Source organism: Anneissia japonica, unplaced genomic scaffold (assembly GCF_011630105.1).
Source record: "Anneissia japonica isolate Jap-2015-1 unplaced genomic scaffold, ASM1163010v1 scaffold288039_len1115542_cov189, whole genome shotgun sequence".
NCBI lineage: Eukaryota > Metazoa > Echinodermata > Crinoidea > Comatulida > Comatulidae > Anneissia > Anneissia japonica.
Genome location: NW_022726160.1, coordinates 1,076,472 through 1,087,556, shown reverse-complemented (window position 1 = coordinate 1,087,556; position 11,085 = coordinate 1,076,472).

Sequence of the window (11,085 nt, the reverse complement as noted above, 5' to 3'; positions counted from 1 at the left end):
ATCGTCCGAGAGCCAGAAAAATTATCTAGATTACAAACTAATGTAATTAGTTATTTGATTTATTTCAGCTTCTATAGGCTTAGTAATAGTACAACGGGTGCATGTGTGTAGAGAAATAAATGTAATATTATTGATGAGATAACGATAATAATAGGTCTAATAACAATGTAAATAATTATAATAATGATAATAATAATTATTATTATTATGATAATAATGATAATAAGGTTAATGATAATAATAATATTGTAGTAATAACAATATTATTATTATCATTAACATTCATCATCATTGTTCGTGATCTAGCCAATTAAGTGTACGCAAAATATATGATCGTAGTTGATAAATATAGGACAATTTTATGTACTTTCATTTTCGCGTACTGTGTGTTTTAAAAGCTATCAAAATTCGAGGAGCGTCGATGTCAAACCTTGTCCAGTCGACCAGGTTAACATTTTAAAAAAGAAGTTAAACTTCACTTCTGGATTATTTGGGACGGTTAAGTAATTAATCTTCAATGTGATTAAACCCCAGATGCAATCAAACAACATACGTATGATGTGAGTCTAACCGCGGAAAGACAAGTAGAATCGGTGTAGTGTGTATAGGAAGGCGTTTAACTTGTTTTGAAAAACTTATAGATAGATATTTAAGATTAAGTAATATTTTTAAAAAATCACAAAAATGTAACATTGGAGAGAGTAAAGTAAATGGCGTAGACCTTGTTTGCAATTCCGTAGCCAAGATTTCAAACAGTGGACCAACTTTACGAGTAAATTCAAATAATGTGGACCCATTTTCTTTAAAGTTGGCCCATTTTATGCAAAAATCTGGAAAATCTGAACAAATTTTCTTAAAATTTTACCCATTTTAGGCTAAATATGAGAAATCTTTACCCATTTTTTTCAAAAAGTGGACTCATTTTATTCATACAATTGCATAATTTGGACTCTTAAAAAAATTGTGGACCCATTTTTCGTGGACCAATTAGAAAAATTGTGTTGGACTGTCCTACCTGTCCCAATTGACTACAACATTGCTTGTGTATGTAGGCCTACCGGTATTCAAACAACGAATTATCATGAATATTGTTTTTCAATCGTTATGGCCATAAAAGGAATCATCAAACCTTTGAAACAGTGCTTTATGTAGGCCTAATTAAATTGCAACCATTTAAAGATATTTTAGTTTCGTTATGAGTGTATTGTAATAGTTGTGTTTGTTTCATCACACATACTACCTCATTTTTAACATTTACGCCCGGCCAACTTCAGAACAACCGTAAGATTTACTTTCGAGTTATAGGTCAATATCTTTATATCTACTTTATTCAGTAAAGCTGATGAAGGCCAGAGGACTGGCCGAAAATTTCTTTCGAAAATAAATACAGTGTTCAATAGTTTACATGCCTTGTTGTCATATTGTTTTGTTTCAACGACTAATATATAATTTGAAGAACACACGTGGATTTACAATGATATATATATATAATATATATATATATATATATATGTATATATAATACATATATAATATATTATATATATTTATATATGTTATATATATATATATGTGTGTGTATGTGTGTGAGGGTATCTGTATGTCCTAAGACCGTGTGTGCGCGACTTTGGGAATTGGAATAGAATTTTTTGAAACATAGGCCTAATTAGGAATAATAATACCATTGTTAATAGCAGAAATACCTGGAACACGATTTTATTGAATAAATATATTATTTTGAACTGTCCCGCCTCGTGGAGTTGACAAACTGAGTCCATTGTAACTTTTAAAACACTTTCTGTGATACTTTGAACTGATACTGTTAAACTATCCTTTATTTAACTAGAGTATAATGTTCAGTTAAATAACTTGCCTGCCTCGTGGCGGAGTAGACAAATTGAGCCCATTGCAACTTTTGAAACACTTTCTGTGTCACTTTGAACTGATATTGTTAAACTAGCCTTTATTTAACTAGAGTAGGCCTATTATGTTCAATTAAAGAAAAATAAATTACAATCTAGGTCAAATAAAATTAATTACTAGTTTCACGTCCCATCTTCATTATATTAAAAAAACAAACATTTTTGTCTATGCAAAATAAAAATAATCACGATCTGGGTTGGGACATTCCTCGGAAAGTAATTAGGTTAGCTGTTGATTCCTCCGTGCCAGCATTTTGTGACATTTTAGTTTGTTTTGTGTTTGCATTTTGCTTGTATCTTTTTGTTTTTTTTCGGAATAATCGAAAATAAATTAATTTAGCCTTATGAGAAATGTACAAGGGAAACACAATTATGCATACTCAGTATCAATAAATATTACCCTGATTCTTAGCCGAATTTATTATTTAGCTGGCGGAAGCTATTGTTACATCGAACTTGCCAGTGGGTATCTGCATATTTCCAATTGTGTGAAAATGCGCTGCCTCCACGCCGGTTTGTTGATCCCATTTTTCGGGGTAGCATTGGTTCAATCACAGTGTACATACATTGTTTTTTTGTTGATGCCTAAACAACCATCATTATTGGCTTTATGTTTTTCTTTTTTTTTTGTTTACCTTTGATTCTGGGCGCTTTTTATCATACGAAAGAGAAGCAATACCAAGTGCGTGACTTCAATTCCAGACAAAACTGACAGTTGGCCAGCAACAGTTGTCGATTTAAGACCCCAGTGTAAGCTACATGAAGGTACAGCACATAGTAAATCATTATCCTAAGGAGATGCGTTATATAGTGTGACAATAAGTCAGAAAAAATAATTGAGCATGATTTAGGATAGTAAATATTGCGCCATTGACAGACATTATAAATAGGATAATATAAAGAGTTTTATATAGTCAATTTCGTTAGTCTGTAAAATAGGGTTTCCGAACTCACGTACAGCAACACATTTTGTCATAAACAGTTTTCCTAATTAGCATGTTGTCATATTAATATAGTTTTTCTATTTTGCTGACCGATACCCTTTTCCTTAAATTCATTTTTTTCTACTTTATATTATTTCTATCGCTAATTCGTCATCTTTAAAACATAACAAAAATCTAGGATAGTAATAACTTTCCTAAATATAATAGGCCTAATGAAATGCCTACACCTAATAATTGGCCTATTAATAAATTCAGTGCCGAATAATAGGCCTTATATTAAGGCTAATAATATAAATGATAATATAAATTCTATGCATATACTCACACGTCGGTACATACACTACAGAGATTTTTAAATAAATTTCGGTATAATTTATTTTCATTTACTATTACCGGTACGTAATGTTTAAATATAAATTAACATAATTACTATTTACAATGAATTGAATGTGACGAGAACTTATAAGCCTATTCGATTAAGGCACATTCACACCATTCAACACTACGCTTCTGAGTATAGCTTCACAGCACTTGTTTACAAATCGAAATGCAATATTACAAATGCTCAGTAGGCAAATTGATAAAAACCATTAATGGTGATGATCAGTCTATATTCAGCGTGTCTACATATTTACCAACTGGTTTGTTTTGGCGATAAATGTGATTCTATAAATCCGAATGATTAGGTGAATCGATACGTTAAGTGTTCAAAATGGTCTGTATGGATTTGTACATAAAACGCGCATGACATTTTGGAAGTTCAAATAATGAATGCGGAATATAAACATATAATAGAGAGAGAACAAGTTTCGGGAGAGTAATTTTAAGGAGACGAATTAAAAGAAAAACAACCAGTTAAACAAGCAACTCTTAAGATATACCGTAGCTTTAGGCTAAATGTTCACACTTGACATGTCAGTGTACGGCCAACGGGTGCCGAGTTACTTCACGTGAAGTATACTCCTTATTAAATCATACGCTAGTAACGCGATTTCAAAGGGGAAATATGAGATGGTATCGGGTCGAGCGGTATATTGGTGCAACTTGGCAATCGAACGTAACAATCTAATGTTTATATGAGATTAATTTAAAAACTAAATACCCATAAACGGTTTCATTACTTTAAATTGAGTGTCGGTTTTCTAATGCGGACCTCTTATCCCGTCTAGAGGCTCTTTGGAGAGCAGAATGCGAAACATTATCCAGCGAACGAACGCGTTTTGTTCCCGCCATGCGCCGTCAATAAGGCGCCATTATGAGGAAGATAAAAGGACGTAATAACAGCAGAGTGCTTCTAATTATTCAGTTTGTGATATGATCGTGCGTTCTTTTTTGAATTAATCTCATAATTGTGATGGAATAACCCGGCAACTTACTATCCACAAACAGATAAAGTGTTTCAATCAGAACAAATAGTGTATGGATATGGACCGCTATGTACACTGGAATGAACGTTGATGTTTTTTGATACACAACATCCCACAGCGACCACGGCAGATTACCGCCAGTGAAAGTAACTGTGAACCGCGCTTGAAAAGTAAATCCATTAGACTATATTCCTAATCTATGGCAATCATAAATAACAAATGATTAGGCTCGTCCATGGCATTTTGTCTGCAAGCAATTTGGGAAACAAACATTATTTTTATTATAACAAAATAAAATTCACACTAATGACTCTGTCGACACGGATTTAATAACCACACTCAGTTTGTGATTTCGGACAATAATGCGCTTTCCTGTTTTGAACAGTTAGCGACGACTAAAATGTGTGTCAGTATAAATGATTAAAATTGTCAAGTTAAAGCATTAATTTGAATTTAACTATGAAAAAATGTAATTATAATACATAGATCTCGAGTGAAGCCATCCAATGAATGGTAATACAATGTTTAGGGCTCCCCCAGTCCAATGTCTTTCTGTTTTCCGCAGTTTCTTCCTCCAGAGGAAAAAAAAATACAAAAATACGCGTACTTATCGATCACTATTCTGTTCACGATCTATTGATTCACGATGATTGAATTAAATAGTAACCAAATTGATGAATTGCACTATCCTTTGTATATCAACGATATAACGTTTGATGAATGATTATCTGAATGATGTACTTAAGTTAATCCATAGATTTGAATGGTATATACATTTAAGGATTGGTTGGTGTTTAGATTGAGCATTTGAAGAGAAAGAGCATTGGCCTAAACATTTATATTTACTTTTTACTTCTTTATAGTTGCTGTATACAGGCTTACATTACCAAAATAAATCAAATTGGCCTCTAGTATTGCTGGAGTATGAAGTCCAACCTTCCTTTTCCAGATGCTTCATATCAAATTATCTTATCCCCCTTAAAAACCTTTGCTATTCATATATATCCAGGCTTGAAAAGAAAGGGTAAAATGATAAACAGAAATTCGTTCAAAATTTGAGTAGGCGTGATAAAAAAGGGATGAAGAGTGGAGAGATGGTCAAAGTCAATATTACTATGTTATCGATTGATATTTATTAATGATGGGTGGATGTAGAGGTAGTGGGGCCATGAACCTTACCACCAAGCCCCGCCCCTCTGATATTGTTGATAGCTAAACGCACCGTACGCTATCATGTTCGCTTGTGAGATGTGAAAGCGCGTAATCTTAGCGATGTTGTGATTGGTCTGTTGTTAAGTTTTATTGACTCTAGATAAATGCCAACTATACCTCTATCGTGGAACGAAGAATGAATGTACAATGACTATAAATAGTAATGGTCATGTGAATAATAAGGATAATATTTACGTCACTGATGATCAAGAGAACTACATGGAAATCATCGGGATAAACTTTCGGGGGGAAAATGTGCATGAAACCTAGACATAAAAATATAAAAACTGATTGCTTATTCATCATCATTTATATATTTATTATTATTTGGTTAAGTTTTGGTCCTTTAGTAGGAGGCGTGAACAGTTTACAAAAAAATTGATTAGACGTGGCGGTGGTTGCCGATGGATTTGTTTATCCGTGTAAAATATGTCGGCCAGTACCGGTGTTCCGGTGCCAAGGGAAAACGCAAGTCACCTCCTCTAGAGCGAGATTTTCAACTAATACTGCAAGACCAACAGCCTCGCCTGCCATCTATACTATTAATCCCCTTTAATCTTGATTTGATCCGTTTTCTACGAGGTTTTAATGAGACTAGGATAAACACACAGGCTGCCTGTTAAGTTGGTTTCAGCTGTCCCATTTAGTCACCGCGCATCAGTCGAAGCCTATCATTGACGTGTTAAGCCGTGTGTACTTGCTTACTTCCGTTGTGTTATCTAAGTGCCATATACATTATAAGCGCTACTTATTTGTCAATAGGCCTATATGCTTTTTAAATGAATTAAATCATTGGTGGAGTTAAAGCTAATGCCACTGGTTTGGATAAGCTTATCTCCTAATCCATTTTAATAATACAATTTTGCATTGTAAGAATCTGAATTAAGGGTAGAATTATAAATAACAATATTGTTATCATTATTATTATAATTTTTATAACAATTACTGTTATTGCTATTATTATTATTATTATTATTACAGTATATATATATATATATATATATATATGTATTATATATATATATATTATATGTGTGTGCATAAAAATATAGAGCTCATTCATCATCATTTATATATATATGTTTAATGTATATTAATTATTATTGTTACCATTTCATCTTCTAGTCAGAGAAATTTAGGGACGATGTACATAAGAGGTAATGACAGACGGTCAATAGAATCATTTTTTTCAGTATTGACTATTGTACATACGTGCACATATACGCGAAATATTTATACATAATTCGAAAACTTCTGTAAGCCCCGGACTGTCTCTTATACACATCTAGATGTGTATAAGAGACAGATATTATTGATTAATTATTGAAGATTGAATTTGCATGTGTGCTCCAAGTAAAATAAAATATATTTAAAAAAAAACAATTAAAAGACAATGTACAACAATAATTCAAGGTTGTCTTGCGGTACACAAATTTACTAAATATGTGTATTCATGTGTGGGTTGGGGGTAGGGTAGATTTCATTTTAATGGTCTTCTTTTTATCGAGTCACTACGTAGCTAATGTGTATGATCTAACTTACGTAGTGTGGTAGAAGAATTCGCAGGTTTGGATACCAGACATGGGCCGCGACGTAAACGCTCCTTTTGGGCCGGACAGGGGACTGGAAATGAACCAGTATACCGGGGTAACCCCCTACTCTTCTCGAATAATGTACTGGGTTCTTTAAAGTGCACACGAGCCAATTGTATACACTGGGACTACGGTTTAGAGTCCTTATCCGAGAAGACTTGTTCCACCACCGGAACCATAGGCGAGCGTGGCGTTCGAACCAGCGCCGATATTATGACTGTATGTCACGGTTCCCCTGTCTTAATTGCTCGGCCAAACGACTCGCCTCATTTTAATGGTAAACGGTGTCTATTCCAAAACATCACTACATTTAATGCTCAATAATTTAATATATTTGAAAAATTAGCGAGAAATGTTAAACAGATGTCTTTGCACAGGAACATAACATCATCGTGTCGTCAATTATCAACGAAGGATGAAAAATTAGTGTCATCATATCAGTTCGTATCCATCGTAATCTTAATTCTAAATTCTTCTTCGAGATAACGTCGGCTACAATTAGATCCAACCGAACACATTAATCTGGTTATATTGATCGTGTAAATAGTGTTAAGGGGCTGGACTCTCATATCATTAATATATCATTGCAGTCTTTAATGCATAGTGAAACTTAAATTTTAATTTTTCATAACTGACGACAGTTTGTAAGTTTTAGGTCTAATTTGATAACTTCGAAACGCTCATGAGTTGGAAGACTTGTTTACGAATTTAGACGAAAGAACAAGGTCAGGCCTGTTTGACAACTTGAATATTTCCGGATGAAGAAACGAAAGCCATGTTTATAACTAGTTGTAAAATTTGTAGATATTCGTGCCGCTCGTTAATAAGCCAGGATTCGTTACTAGGCCCGTGAGGACTTACTCACTGATTAACAATGCGACACGCATAAATGGCTCGTTGCGCCTTCCATGTATCTAATACCGCCCTCTACATTTTCATCTAAATAAAACTCCATATTTCGCTTTTGGAAACGGAACATAGCATAGGAAATGTCATTAAATAAAAAAAAACAAATAAAACAAATACGCCAAAAAATACAATTATTAAAATGAATACAAAATGCACATACAGTAATTAAGTTACTTAAACCTTTCCTTGGCAGGCGGCTCACAGTTGGTTCTTCAAAGAGTGTAGCCTAGGCCTACCCTGCTGCAAGCAAAACTGGCTGCCAGTAAATTCCTCTAAATGCCAGTTAGATGATGAGTCCTACACCTTTTTTTGTATTGAATTCCTTCATTCAGTTATTTTAATTGAAATTAACAGAAATGAAATTACGGAGACAAATTTAGAACACAATGGTAATGGATTAATAAAGTACAAAACAAATATGTAGGCCTATATTGTAATTGTTTGAAATAATTCCGGCCTATAGAGTACATAAAGAAGTTACAGTCTGATAAATGTATTCAGGAAATAATACAAGTTTGTATCCGTAAGAAACACGGTACCCGGAATTGATAAAACATTGTAGGTTTGTACCCACCCAGACTAATTCTCTAGAGTTGCTCCAACTAACGATGGTTGATATTCGTCATTCGCTTCTTTTCTTACTATTTTAGTTTAAAGTAAACTATTGAAAACACATTTATGAAGACGTTTTTCTTAGAAAAGCACCTGGTAAAAAGCAGGTGGTGATGAAAATCTAGGCGCAGAAATATGGACGGTAGTGTGAAGCGGGAATATAAACTGTTGTTGGTGTTTGTCACAGCAGTCAGCTCAGTCGGCTGAACTGAGCAACTGCGTGTGCGCTGAACCGTCGGGATCTCTAGGTCCCCGGTTCAATTCTCATCGCTGTTCTCCTTGTGTTTCAGTTGAAGGGCTGAATGCAAGTTTCAAAAGCGCACCGCCTTTCGGATGAGACGTTTAAGCCGTTGGTCCTCCTGTGTGCAAACAAAAATGTTTCATGTTAAAGAACGCGCAGTAGAAAAGATAGGGGGTTGTCTCTCGGTGTACTCACCAATTCACCACCGGAAGAACCCCATTGGAAATAACTCTTAGGACTTTCGTGGTTTGTTCACACTGAAGAAAACCAAACGGAACAAGGTTCAGTTTTACTAGCTGGATAGGACGTGAGCCCGCCCCTGGGAGTAGAGCACGCAAAGACAAAGCTAAACGGCATATTAGAAATTAATAAACGACTACGCGAATGAGCTTGTATGATTGACAAGATTACTTCTATGATTATTATCATTCTAATCAAGAGACAAGGCGTAGTTAAATAATCATATTAGCTAGTAACTAGTATCTCTGATACAGTCACCGTGGTTTCCTTGCCAGAAAACTTGGTTACACCAACGTTGCCATGGTAGCGTAAACCGCCTGTGGTGTTTTAAGTCTTGGGTGCAGTTGGAACTGGATTATTGGAGTCAATAAAACTGAAGAATTTCATGTAAGTGAACTCAACCTGCTGGTAGAGGAAATGTGTTGCATCAGATAAATGAATATTATGTACTGAAATTTATTTGCATCAAAATTAATGGCTTTACGTGAAAGTAGGATTAATGATGCATAACTTGGCAACAACCATCAACTGATATTTATAAGCATAAACATGAAAATAATGACAACATGAGATAATAATTTATGATAATAATAATCATTATCATATTAAATATATTATACATATATACATACATATATATGATTTAAATTATTCCTTATTGTTTTTACAATCATTTTTGTTTACTCTGTTTACTTTTCTCTGCCATAAAGGCCTATTTTAATTTTGTTGTATATAGGCCTAAGTAAGCCTATATTATTATCCTTATGATTCTCATTATTATTATTATTATTATTATTTATTATTCATTATTTATTATTATTTATTATTATTATTATTATTATTATTATTATTATTATTATTATTATTATTAGTATTATTAGTATCATCATCATTATTATTACTATTATTATTATTATTAGGCCTATTACTGTTGGCTCTATAATACTATTACACCAACGTTACCTTTATGAATACCATTATCATTATAAACATCATTACAGTATTAGGCTATTATTTTTCTAAATTATACGGTAATATTTGTAATGTTTATATTATTACTATAGGCGGCCTAATATTAATGACAACGATGAACGTGGTAAGGATTTATATGGATCAACTTAAAATTTGGTTCAATATTTCCTTACTTACATTCTATGCTTCACAAAAAATAAAATACTTATATTATAGGCCTCCTATTGATTTTTAAACTCGCATGTTTACGTGCACTGATATATAAGATTTATCAAACCATGAAGTTATAATATTACTTAGGCCTACATATTTCTGAACAATTGTATAACTAATACTTACAACAGAATATACATCTAGAACAGGTTTTAACCTAACTAAATACTGGGATTATGTTTCACAGGTTGCGCTCTCATCTGCTCCAACATTTGACAAGCTGAGCTTTGTGGAAATTGAAGTATGCTTTAGTTTTTGACAACTTTCCATTAGTACCATTTCAAAAACAAAACAACGTGGATAAACTTTGTGAACTTATAGGATTGCTGATACGGAACAGGGACTGCAATGTGCTGAATTTCACCAGCCCGCAATGGCGCATGTTAATTCTACAGAATGAAAGCCCAGATGGGAGCGTATCACTGATCAGGAAAAGGGCAATAACTGTATCGTGTAACATTCTATTGAAAAAGATAGTTTGAAAGAAATTCCAGTGATCTAGATGGATATGTAATTCTCCACCACAGGTGCTATGAGTCCCTGAGGGACTGAAGCGTTTCCCATTACAAGCAGTAACAGCCTAGTTTAGGCGAGTGACGAGTCCAACTCACGTCTCAGCCCCACCAGATGGTGGGCCTACAGAGTCACAACGGAAGACTCAATTAAGGGACACAATTGCTGCTAAGAGCCTACATAATATTTGTAATAGCAAACGACACTTTTGAATGATTTTATTCGTTACTTTTCAGAGTCGCATTTTGACATGTCGTGTATTACTTCATTACTTTCATAACTTATGGCAGTCATACATTCGTTTCAATAAAACGATCTAACCTTTGACATAAGTGTTTGTTCATAATT